Source organism: Culex pipiens, chromosome 2 (assembly GCF_016801865.2).
Source record: "Culex pipiens pallens isolate TS chromosome 2, TS_CPP_V2, whole genome shotgun sequence".
Taxonomy (NCBI): Eukaryota; Metazoa; Arthropoda; class Insecta; order Diptera; family Culicidae; genus Culex; species Culex pipiens.
In genome coordinates this window covers 202,777,559-202,790,755 of record NC_068938.1, presented here as the reverse complement: position 1 = coordinate 202,790,755, position 13,197 = coordinate 202,777,559, and the positions used below count along the sequence as shown (strand labels likewise).

The following is a 13,197-nucleotide window of genomic DNA, read 5'->3' as shown; positions in this document are numbered from 1 at the left end:
CCTTTCTTTCGAGGTTCGTCGAGCTCGTGGTAGTCGTCGGAATGGGAACAATCGTGACCGCAGATTTCTCAGAAGACCAACGACCAACTGCTGCTGCTGCAACAGCAACAAAAAAAAACATGAACAGAAAAGTCAGCCAAAGTGTACAAATAAAAGCCAACTCACCCCACAGTCGGCCAAAACATTCCTGAGCAATGAGATTCGTCCGGCCGCGGTCCACTCGTGTGTTGGTTGTTGGTAAACATTTCGTGGCCTGGCCGGGTTGGTCGGCTTGAGGGAAAGAAAGAATCGGCACGGAAAGGAGAAAACTACAACAAAAATACAAAATTTTAAACAAAATACAAAATTTAAAAAAAAATACAAAAATACAGAAATAAAAAAATACAAAAATACAAAAATACAAAAATACAAAAATACAAAAATACAAAAATACAAAAATACAAAAATACAAAAATACAAAAATACAAAAATACAAAAATACAAAAATACAAAAATACAAAAATACAAAAATACAAAAATACAAAAATACAAAAATACAAAAATACAAAAATACAAAAATACAAAAATACAAAAATACAAAAATACAAAAATACAAAAATACAAAAATACAAAAATACAAAAATACAAAAATACAAAAATACAAAAATACAAAAATACAAAAATACAAAAATACAAAAATACAAAAATACAAAAATACAAAAATACAAAAATACAAAAATACAAAAATACAAAAATACAAAAATACAAAAATACAAAAATACAAAAATACAAAAATACAAAAATACAAAAATACAAAAATACAAAAATACAAAAATACAAAAATACAAAAATACAAAAATACAAAAATACAAAAATACAAAAATACAAAAATACAAAAATACAAAAATACAAAAATACAAAAATACAAAAATACAAAAATACAAAAATACAAAAATACAAAAATACAAAAATACAAAAATACAAAAATACAAAAATACAAAAATACAAAAATACAAAAATAAAAAATACAAAAATACAAAAATACAAAAATACAAAAATACAAAAATACAAAAATACAAAAATACAAAAATACAAAAATACAAAAATACAAAAAATACGAAAAAATACGAAAGATACGAAAGATACGAAAAATACGAAAAGTACGAAAAATACGAAAGTACGAAAAATACGAAAAATACGAAAAATACGAAAAATACAAAAAATACAAAAAATACAAAAAATATCAAAAATACCAAAAATACCAAAAATAGCAACAATACCAAAAATATGAAAAAAAAACCAAAAATACGAAAAATACCAAAAATACCAAAAATACCAAGAATACCAAGAATACAAAAAATACAAAAAAATCGAAAAATACGAAAAATACAAAAATAACAAATTTAAAGTAATTTTTCAATTCTCATCAAGCTGATTAGAATTGGTAATTTTTCTCCTCTCAGTGTAACTTTTTGCTACCTTTTCGAACCAAGAAGATGGGAGGCTTTTTGAAATTCTGAAAACACACACACCGACTCCGTGGGGTGTGGTGACCTCAGAGTTGGTCAATTTGGAGAAAAAAAATCATAAAAGAGCGCGGAAAAAAATTATCCAGGGTAACGACTTCTTGTTATGGTTTGCCCACACGTTTTTACGTCGTAGAGTCCGTGACGTTCCCGGTTTTCTTCGTTGAATGAACTCCTGGCGAATTTGGGCAATTTTTTTCGCTGGATTTGAGTTGTGGCAAAGAACGTTGACCGTTCCCGACGAGTACCAGTTCTGGTTGCGCGGTTGTTTTTTGTTGTGGGAACGTTGATCGTGATGATGATGGGGGATTGAGATGGCCACGTTTGGGGAATTTCGCATCGTTGTTTGCTTTGGTCTGCCGGGGTTCTTGACCGATGGGGGATAATTTAAAGCGCAATGTGTTGTGAAGAAGCAGCTATTAATCTTAACAGAGTTATCTAAATTGATCATCAATTGGTGGACGTGATGACCGGCTTCGACCCTCGCATTATTCATTAGCCCACAATGTGTCCCAGTTATCAGCCGTTGATCCCTTCGCTCCCAAACTTGGCTCATTACGGACCATTTACAGCTGCTGAATTATGCATTCCAAAAGGTAGCCTCAAACATCTGCCTTGTGGGTCTTTTGGCTGGTCACAAAACCCCTTGATTAAAACTGCGTGCGTTTGTTTCCAATATTTTCTCCTCTTTCTCTCTGCCCTGGAGGCGAGCAGTGTTTTGGCCAGCCAGTCTGGCTCACTTCCGGGGGTCTTGAAGAATAAAATGAACAAAAAAGGTCGCCCAAAGACGTTGACGAAGGAAGGCAATGCGTTGCGCCTTAAACTTGTAGCACACACATCAACGACTTCAAACTATACGAAAGAAACTGCGAAATTTGTCAAGACATCAGGCTGGTTTAAGGGTGTGGAAAAAAGAAGGGCAGGAAGTTTGCTCAAGACGACCGACAAACAGCTGTTCGGCCACGTTGTCCTTGTTTATGGAAACATGTGTTTGGAAGATGGTGAGTTTGTGGAGCAAACAAAAAATCTTTTTTGAAGTCATCTTTAATTAATTCAGATAATTAAAAAGTTGCTTTAAAAATGTACAACCACAAATTGCACTTTTTAAATTTGTAAGCTACCTTTCGACAATCAATTTTGACGATGATGTGATTAGTGCGCTGGCAGTAGAAAAACTATAAACTGGAGCGTTTGGTACGGTATGTCAACGTATCCTTCCTCCTCTGTAGATTCTGTGCATTTGGTATGCCTACATCCAACCTATCGCTCAAATTTTATTAAAATGAGGTCGCAGAACTCGAATTTGATGTTAAAAACAAGAAAAAAAATACAATCTAATGTTTAACGGAATTATATCCGTCCAAGTCTCCAACCCGCTTGAATTGGATCAATCGACGGAAACAGACTGTCGACGGATCTAACTGTCTAATCTAAGCGGCTTTCTTCGCGTGCTGACAAACGGTCTGAAGAACTAACGAACCGCAACTACAACCATCCGTCAGCCATCGCCACCAGCATCCAAAACAATCCCAGAAGAACAAAAAGAGCTTGGCGAAGGAGAAGAAGAGAGTTGGTGGAGAAATTACGGCCGCCGCTCTTTGTTCTGCATCATTTCGGACAATAAACCGTTGGAATCATCCGCGGCCAAGCCCCGATCGACAGTGTTTTCATGATGACGATGACGCCGATGATGGTGTTTTTCATCTGAACGCGCGCTGAATGGTTGTTCATGAATTATGAATAACTGCGACGTTGTTTTTGTTTTCGTGCCGCGCCGGCCTGCTGGGAAGAGAAAAGTTTTCGAATGGGAAAATCGGAAAGTTTATCTAACCTAGAAAGCTTGAACTAGAAATGAAAACAATCCAAATTAGTCGAAAGCATTGTTGGAAATTGTCAGTTTGCTGACTTTTTGTTGATTTTGCTACTCAAATCAAATTTGAGTCAAAATGGCTGCGCCATAAATTCCAATCTTCCGATTGACGCAGCTTGTCACCAAAAAAGTCACGACTCGGTCGTTTAATCCCAAGCAATTTTGTTTTTGACGACTTCTTTTTCGGTTTTCGCGACTTTCTGCGTTAGAAATGTGATCTCTGTAGCAGTTTTCTACGACAATCGCAATATTGTTTATAAATCAATTCAATTTCATACCAACTAGTAGGCTACTTATTCTTGTTTTGATACTGATTCAACGATGCACACTCTGTTTACTACAAAAGAATGCAATCGTGTTCTGTATCTCTCCCCTCTGTCTCTCCCAGTCGTCGTAGTATTTACAACTGTCAGAAACACATTCCGCCATTTATTGCGCGTTTCGCGTGGCCAAAGTCTGTTCCGTCGTCGGAAGGCAATTGAGGTCTCCTTGGATGATGTTTTTTTTTTATTGCCACTGTCCGTGTCCCCGTGTTCGTCTTTCACTCGACACCACCTTCCCTCGTGTTTCTGTTTACAGTTTTATTTTTACTATTTTTTCCCGAACTGCCTGTCTCTCGTTTTTTGCTGCATCCGTTGAGATGTTTTGTTTTTCTTGCGGGTTCGCGATGCACTCGTTTGGCGTTCATTGACTGGACTTGAGTGGGCATATTGCTTTAAAAAATGCATTCAAACTGAAATTTTTAACTTCTTTTCTTCTTTTTTAAGGCTTATTGGTCACGAAACATAACATTTTAGAAGGGCGTAATATTGAATTAAAGTATCGTTTTCGAAAAGATCGAAAAATGTTACGAATGTTTCATATTTTAACATTTAGAATCGGAACATTAGTTGCTGAGATATCAACACTAGAAAATGGATGGTTGTTTTGGTGAGGCTTTGAAAACTTTAATTTCACTATATATTTTTCTTTCAGCAGCTGTATCTCAGCAAGTAGAGGTCCAATCTTCAATGTCTCTTAGTAAATTTTGTATAAAATTTTCTGAACTTTAAAAAAATAGAGATGGTCACTCATGGTCACATTTTAAAAAGTAAAAAAAACGGAATTTATCGGACAAAATTCAACTTTGAATTGCTGTATTCTGAAAACGGTGCACTTAATCAAAAAAAAAATGTTGAGTATTTTTCGATTGCAAATTCAATTTTACACAGAAAATAAAAAAAAATCGATTTTTTCAAAAAATAATTTTATTAAAAAAAATCATAACCCGGCAGCACAATTTTTTACCATAATTCTCTATGTATCAAAAGTTGCGGGTTTTGTCCCCTAAAACATATCAAAACATTTCGAAAATAAAAAAAAAAGTTTTTTGGGAAATTGAATTTCTGTGAAAAAAAGTAACTAAAAAATCGCATTTTTTCCGTGCACCTGCTTTTTCTGAATATTACTTAACAATACCTACAACTTTGCCGAATGTACCAAATTGATCAGGAAATTGATTCAAAAGTTACAGATTTTCGAATATTTACGTTCCATTTTTGTATGGACAGCTGCCAAAATTATATGGTGACTTGTATGGGTGAACCAATGACACAAAATGGCTTTTTTGGCCATAGGGAAGGCCCACACAAAGTTTGAGCCAAATAAAAAATACAAAATAAAAAATGGTCGAAACCGGACGATTTCGCAGAGAATTGCTCATTTGAGTTGGAAAAAAAATGAATAAATTGCCCAGCAAAAATAATTTTCAGCAAGCTCCGTTTTCAAAATTTCAATTTCGAAGAAAAATTTGAATACCAGCCTAATCATTTTTTTTCTTCCTTGTAAAATTTGCAACATGAAACATTTTTTTTCAAAGTTATTACGTTTTTTCCGATCCATGATCTCTATTTGTTATTTTTGAAAATGATTGTAATCGTCTAATTTAAAAATAATAACAAAATAATCATTTTAAACTAACCTTATTTAAATAGGTAACGACTCATTGCACATGTTTTTCTTAATGAATAGTTATGTTTTGGAGTTTTGTTAACTGTCCTCTGTTTCTGGGATATTTTAAAATAGGACAAAAAAAACATTGAATAAAATTAGTTTTGACTTTTTTTTTTAAATAGTGCTATTTACTAAGCAGAATAATTTTAATACTTTTTTTCAATAGCAATAAATACAAATGAAAAACTAATGGCTGCGTCTTCGGACTCATAAGACAAAAAGAAAATCACATGAAGAAGATACAAAAAGCTGTTAAATAAGATGTGTAGTAGTTAGTAATTGGTGAAATAACTCAGTCAAACTGTGATTTTTGCAAATTACATTTAAATGACATATTTAGTGGTGGTAGATCATTACATTTAACAAATACTTTTTTTAATGCGCCAACCTAGCTATTGCGAGCTTTATGCTCGGCTAGAGTACGGTCAACCAAGCTAAGCTAAGCTAATATGATTAACATGCTTAGTTGAGGTCCATTCGGCTGAAATACATTAATTGCACGCTCCTATTGTATATGTTTCATTAAACGTTGTGACAGTTAGTTTTTCTATTGATTTAATTTGATATTTTTTTTTTTAATGTTGAGGTCGAGTTAAGTGTAAATTGTGTTGCATTCTGATTTTGTTTTGTTTGATTTTGTTTAGTGCCTTGCTATAAAAAGTCTAGCCAATTCATAACACACTTGTACTGCCGCTCTAATCTGGTCCGTCCCATATGTAAAAAGTGAGTGCTGAGATAACGCTGTAAGAAACCCAAAAAAAGTTTCACCATTTTTCCCGTTCTAATCTAAATATTTCTATATAATTATTTATACTGTTATTTCAATATCAGTCTTAAAAACGCAAGTACCATAAATTTGATTAAAAAAATTGATAATTTGGAGGTAAATTTGAGAAATTTACAGCAAGAGACCAACTTGACTTTATTTGTCCATAAATAAAGGCAAGTCAGTTATGATATCAAGGTAGGCTTGAACATTTACAACACAGTTTCAACCTGGTTCAACTGTCATTTCCAGGTTTGTTTTGGTAGTTTTCTAAGTAAATAATTATAAAAAAATGTTTATTTCAGATTTATTTGCTTTAAATAATGTATTTAATAAAGTTCCTGGATATAAAAATGTGATCTGCAACGACACCAGGAAATTGGAAATATATTACAGAGGCAAATTCTCAACTGCTAAGCTCTGGAAAATAATTTTAAAAACTACGCTTATCGTTGGTGGAGTCTCTCCCAGAACCAAGATCAAACTTATTCATTCAAGAAAAAATATAACTATTTTTATGGTTAATAACGGTATGTATTTTATATTTTCTTTCCGTAGTTGTACATTTCCAAGGAAAAAAGTCACTAAAGGTTTGGAGTATCTTGTTTTTAAGTCTTCAACTATTTCTTCAGAAATGAATAATAAATGATATTTTCAAGTTATACGTTCTATTAAAAACATACTCTGTAGATTTCAAATAATTTCGCAGCCATTTAAACGATTTGCGAGACATTTCGATATGAGGAACTGACTTGCCTTTATTTTGCATATGGGACAGCACGAAAGTCATATTTATTTTGGATTTTTTAGAACAAACACTACTTTTTTATTCAATAGCCTAAAAGTACATGTAAAATTAATACTTTTGTCAAGTTTATCTCAATTTTGACAAAAATACATATGGGACGGACTAGATTAGAGCGGCAGTGTACAATTCAGTTGTTTTTCAATTATCTTTTTTTTTAAATTTAAAGATAGAAGATAGAGAAACTATTTGCGAATTTGTACCAATGTTTAATAGTAGTTTATGCAACAAGTTGCAAAAAGATGATTTTTTCAGCACGTGTCGTACATTTATCCAACGAGGTTCACCGAGTTGGATAAATACGAAGAGTGCTGAAAAAATCAAGGTTTGCAAATTGCAACGAGTTCCATACAACATTTTTTTGCATTTCTGAAAACACCCATTGAGTGAAATTATAAGTCGAATGTTCATGTATTTTGTCAATAAATCATTTAAATCAAAAAAAAATGTTGAAAATTATTACTTTTCAAAACTAGTGCTGAAAAGTTCAACTTTTCAGCATCCATTTCAGTACTGAAAAGTAGTACTTTTCAGCATTTGTTTTGAAATGTGTTTCGATTCGGTTCTGTTATTTTTAGTAGATAAAAGTAGGCTGTTTCGTCACGCGAGAATGACAGGAAAAGTAGGAAGTTTCAAGACGGAATTTCAAAAAATATTTTTAAACTCGCTCAATTGGGTCCTAAAGTTGAGTTTAGATTGGGTAATCGATTACACACAATGATTGCATTTATTTTTCTGAGCACACTCACATTTAAAAATTAAATTTGCGGTCTATCTTAACATAAAATATTTTGTTTGACAATGGGACCTTTGTTAATTCATCGTAAAATGTTGTCAAGATAAGATAATAAATTATTGATTTTTCGTTCCGATTTTAAAAGAGAAGACGACATAACCTTAGAAAAATAGTTGCAACTAAAATTTAAAATTTATTACAGTTTTCAGATTGAAAAATCAGCTAATTACGCTTGATATTTCCAAAAATTAATCTATGACTGTTTTCGATATTTTTCATTTTTCGACGCTCAATGGCGCCTCATTCTCAGCGCATTTACTTACCGACTCGTGAGTAACTTATTTTTCGCTATATTCACCACGAGGTTCTCGGCTCGTTTGGCGTTTTATTTGCGTCACGAAAATGCAATTTCTGCATTCGTTCTACAGCATTTTTTTTTTGTACCCGTACTATAGCGAGAGAGAGAGAGAGAGAGAGGTTACGGTTAGTAAATAAACATCGCTTGGTGTGTTTATGGGTTGCACGCTATTCGAATATGTCTGTACGGAGTTTACGTGCATTCACGGCGACGAGGGCAAATGTGAGGTTTCGTGTCGGTGGCCGAGTTTTGTTTTTTCTTTTTGTTTGCTTCTCTCGAGGGTTGTTTACAGTTGCAAAGTGCATTAAATGCACTACCGCCAGCGACGGGACTTTGCAACCTTTTGCTGGTTGTTTGTAGGTTATGTTGATATACTTTTCGCAAACAATGGTCGTCGACGATGTTGCTTCTTCGCCGCGGAAGACATTCGTTTGGACTAGTCAAAACTCCAGCCAGAAGGGCTTTGCTGGTTGGTTGTGATGAGAGCAAGAAAGTGTTGAAATCCGACCAAATTAGCATGTTTGAAATGCATTGCATGGTCGTTTGCATTGCTGGATTGGATATTGAACGCCAGCTAGCTATTGTATTGTTTTAACGCTTTACTGGCTGCTGAATCCATTAGTCAATGTGTTTCAGTTGGGAAATTGTTAACGATTTCCAGTTTCCGTCTTGTTGGCTCTTTTGAAAGTGTTACTTGGAACACGTTTACCTCATTTGCAACTCTCAGAGATATTGTTAAACAAATAAGACTGTTAAAATTCATATAAAAACAGAATTAAGAAACAAGAAAATAGTTTTAAAATTAATGTGTAACTGTTACTATCGCCTTATGTTTGTTGAATTTTCCTAATAGTTTCGTTTATTTATTTCCAGATCTGAAATTCCCCTTTTCCAGTTCTCTATGTAAGTATCAATATTTACATTCGCTAATTTATTTCTCCAGAAAACACTATTCGCCATCAGTCCAAACACGTGTTCAATATTTACAAACAACGTCAGCCGCGTCATCGTTTTTCCCCAGAACACCTGTGCGGTATTGGCTCCACGATTCCTATACATTAGTCAATATAGTGTCGAGTTTGACCACAACTGGTTTGCGAGATTTTTATTTAGTCTGCAAAATTTCCGCTCCCACGCCACGACCCAAACTTGTTTACGATTGTGGCGGGTGAGTCAGCCGACTTGGATGACTGGCTGAAGTCATGTTTTTGTCACATGACAGTTGTGGACCGAAACACGTAAAAACGCGTTTGAGATTTCACAATTTTTGATGATTTTACAAAATTTGATTTAGTTTTTTTTTGCGTTTTTCAGTTTTAATTGTTGAATTTAATTTGGTTTTTGTAATTCTCCTTAAAATAAATATTATCATTTATTCAAAATTATTCAGCTATACACAAAAAAGCTTTTCTAGAAATCATGAATTTTGATTCATGATTAATTTGCATCGCGTTTTCGTGAAAAGATTTCATGAGCTGAATTGTTATGGTTTTTCTTGAATTTATGACGATTATTCATCGGTTTATGAATAAAATTCATGATTTTGTGAGGAAAATTCATTAGAAAATTATATTGCCCGTTTCTCTCAAAAGTACACACCGCGCGGCATTTCAGAATTTGCCGTAGACATTGTTGCCAGCGATTTTCTGCACTTTTGGTGCAATAAAAAACATACCTGGCATCAATGCCTGGCGATTCGAAGAAGAAGATCAACAAAAACAAAATGAGCAGTATGCGATTTGACAGCGCGCATTTGCCGAAAGTGCGGCGCGTCGTTTCGAGGCTGATATGCCGCATGTCTTTTTCGGGAATACGCGCAATTAATGCTTTGATAAAGTAGAGTTCGTTTTACGAAAATCAAAATATTTTTCAAGTGGTCTCTTTAAACCCTACAAACAACTGCCAAAAACAAACCTTACTCAAGGGTACAATCACCCAGTTTGTGTTTATGCCAAAAAAAGTGTGCTGCATGACTTGGCATTTCATTCACCGCGTCGTGGCCCCGCCGTGATGATTCCGCTGACTGGTGATGACGGCCGCCACCGCCATGACAGTTGTGATGACGTGTTTGCATGAATGCAGTTTTATTTCGCTTGCAAGTAACGATGCCGACCAAAAAAAAAACTCAGGAATTTACGAGAGCGCCGCAGTGTAAAGCGCGAAAACGAAGAAGAAGAAGAAAAAGCAAAAATAATGATGAAAAAATACTGTGAATCATGAAAATAACAACAAACACCGTTTGAAGTGTGTGCAACCTGCAAATAGGTGCACCCGCGAGAGTATATAACGAACAAAAAAAGAAGAAGATATAAAAACAAACAACAACAAACGAATGGAGCTGACTCAAAAGTGAGTGAAACAGAGAGAGATAGCGTGAGGTCTACCGTTTTTATGACGGTGCGCATTATTTTGGTTGTTGTTTGTTTTGCTATTGTTGACGGTTGATTTACTCATTCGTTTGCCATTGTGTGGCAGAAAGTGGAACAAGAGCAACGTAAGAAGAAGCGTTGCGGATGCACATCACACTCAAAATAATCCACACGTTGATGCTACGTGAAAAAACACGTAACTCCGATTTTCCCCTCGCTAGGTCCGTTTTACGTGACACACGTAAAAATAATGTGAAAGTGAACTGGGAAAAAAATGTTTTCACGTTGAAGTTACGTGAAAAACCATATGGTATTTTTCCACTAGGTTTTTTCATGTAGCTTTCACGTGTTTTGAAATGCAACTTAAACGAGACTCGACTGCGCCATATCGGTCATATTTCTACGTGATTATTTTAGTATGAAAATTGAAGGCGATCGGTAGAGGTCTGCTGCCGGACTTGTGTTGGCAAAATTTTATCGAAAATGGAAAGGACGGTAAGTTTGATTCGGTTTGAAAATTTTAAAATGTAACTGATAGTACATTTTTGAAAGCAGGATCGGTAGCAGTATTTATTTTCGGCGAGTGCGCCATGGCACCGCAACTGGACATCGCCAGCAATCCCGAGGTGGAAAATGTCGTGAACCCAGACAATCCGAGCCAGGTTTATACGCCGGGACTTTCTTAAGGCCTTGGCCATCAGCAGTCAGCTAGTTTTGAAGAGGTAAATTTCCTCACAGCAGACATGTAAACAAACTTTTGTAACATTTTTTTTTTTCATTTGTTCGACTTCAGATCGCTGGGCGCCGGCAACACGACCATTTCCAGGAACCCAAACTGGCCATCCTGGGCCATCTCTAACAATCCCCGGTTGGCACGAGTCATGAGCCCAGGCAGTTTAATTCGGTTTGCCGTGTGCATGCAGATGGCCAAGTGCGAATCCACCGAGTAGGAGTAGTAGTTAACGTGGTGCACAAGGCACTGGCCACCGGTGGCGATTCTGCGCGTGGCCAACGGTCTTAACTACTCGGATCCTTCTGGCGGAGATCGCAGTCAATTTGTTGATCACAGCCTCAGGACAGGAGGAAAAGTCTCATCGGTGTTTCCAGCAAATTACATTTTTTTATAATTTAGTTTCTAATGGCGAGATCTTTTCAATGTTTGTATAAATATATTGATAAATAAAACAAGTTTATGCAAATTTTACTGATTTCATCCTAGTTTCTATTCGAAAAAATAAAATAAAGTGAAGCAAACAGCAAAATCTACTAATACAAAGTTCTAATAACATTTACTAAAACAAACATGTTGATATTATCGATTGACTCATTTAGCTTTTACGTGTGAAACACGTAGAATTAATGTGAAATGATCTGGCCAAGCATATTCCATTTGTACTAGAGTGAGCTCGTAGAAGTTACGTGAAAACTCTAGTGGAAAATTACCACATAGCTTTTCACGTAACTTCAACGTGAATATTTTTTTGAGTGCACAGTGAAGAGTTTCTCTCTTGATAATAGAAATCTTAACTATGTTTTAAAAATGACAACTTGTCATTTTTTCGAAGAAAAGTAAAAAAAAAATAACAATAATGATGATTAGAGCAATAAAGATGATCGACAACATGAAAAAAATAAAACAATAAATTAAAACGCAAATAAGAACAAACATTCATTACACCTTTTTAAAAATTTACCACAACAAAAACATTCACAAACAAGTAAGGCAACAGAAACAAAAGGTGCATTCGTTTGCGCTGTAAAGTGGAACACACAAACGTGGAAGGTTTCTCTCTCTCACTCTCGCTCGATCTAGTTTGTTATTCATTGATGAAGGGCGGTGCCTCCCACTGTGGTGGAGGAAACATTTTTTTCAGGGTGGGGAGGAGGGTGTTGTTGAATCCGGCGGTGTGCAGGGGTGCTCGACTCGTGAGCTCGCCAACTGTCTGGGTGGGATTGAGGAGATTGAGAGCAAAGGCGAAGTCTGGGGAAGGTGAGGCTTGAGGGGAAGGTTGTTGTTTTGATTTTAGTGCACATGTGTCCCGGTGCTACACGCTCTCCAATCGGGGTTGATACGGCGTTACAATGTTGTTGTTTTGGTTTTTTTTTGCGTTTCACTATCGGTGGCGTTAGAGTTTGATGAATTTTGTTAAGGCCTTTGCAAATATTTTCAAAGTTCAAAGTTCGCCCAAAATTCAAAGTTGGTCCAAAAAATCAGAAAGATTTTCTTTAATTTAAAAACTTTCAATGAAAATAGAATCTTATCAACTAAAAACAATCTAAAATGCATTTTCAGCATAAATAATCATATTTAGCGTGTTTGAGCTTCTTTAATAATATTTTGATTTTTTTATAAAATACAGCAACCCAATTTTTCCCCGTAAAAAAATGTTTCCTCAATATTCAATATCATGATATTTTGGAAACTTCTGATTGCAAAACAACTGAACACTTTTTTCAGTCAAATGTTAAAATTGTGGCTTATATTTTTTTTCCTTTTATTATTCAAAGTCGAGGGAACTTGAAAAAAGATTTGTAACGGCCGTACTCAGAAAAAAATCGTATTAAAAATTTACGAAATCAATCGATTGTATATATTTTACCTTTTTTTTTTTGGCTCCAACTATGTAGGGGCCTCCCCTATGACCAAAGAAGCCATTTTGTGTCATTTTGACAGCTGTCCACACAAAAATGTTTCGTAAATATTGGAATATCTGTGTCTTCTGGAGAATTATTCTGATCGATATGGTGTCTTCAGCAAAGTAGGTAACGGCGAAGAAGGCACACGGAGAAAAATGC

The 13,197-nt window shown here is 35.0% G+C and overlaps 1 protein-coding gene across 1 annotated transcript in view; it reads left to right on the top strand.

Moving 5' to 3' along the window:
- The window catches only part of LOC120418156 (xaa-Pro dipeptidase), a 165,859-nt gene that overhangs the window by 29,664 nt on the left and 122,998 nt on the right, over positions 1 to 13,197 (top strand). Inside the window, exon 2 of the mRNA XM_039580454.2 lies at positions 8,906 to 8,935. The gene's annotated coding sequence lies outside the window, so the exon portion shown is untranslated. The remainder of the gene's footprint in view (positions 1 to 8,905; positions 8,936 to 13,197) is intronic.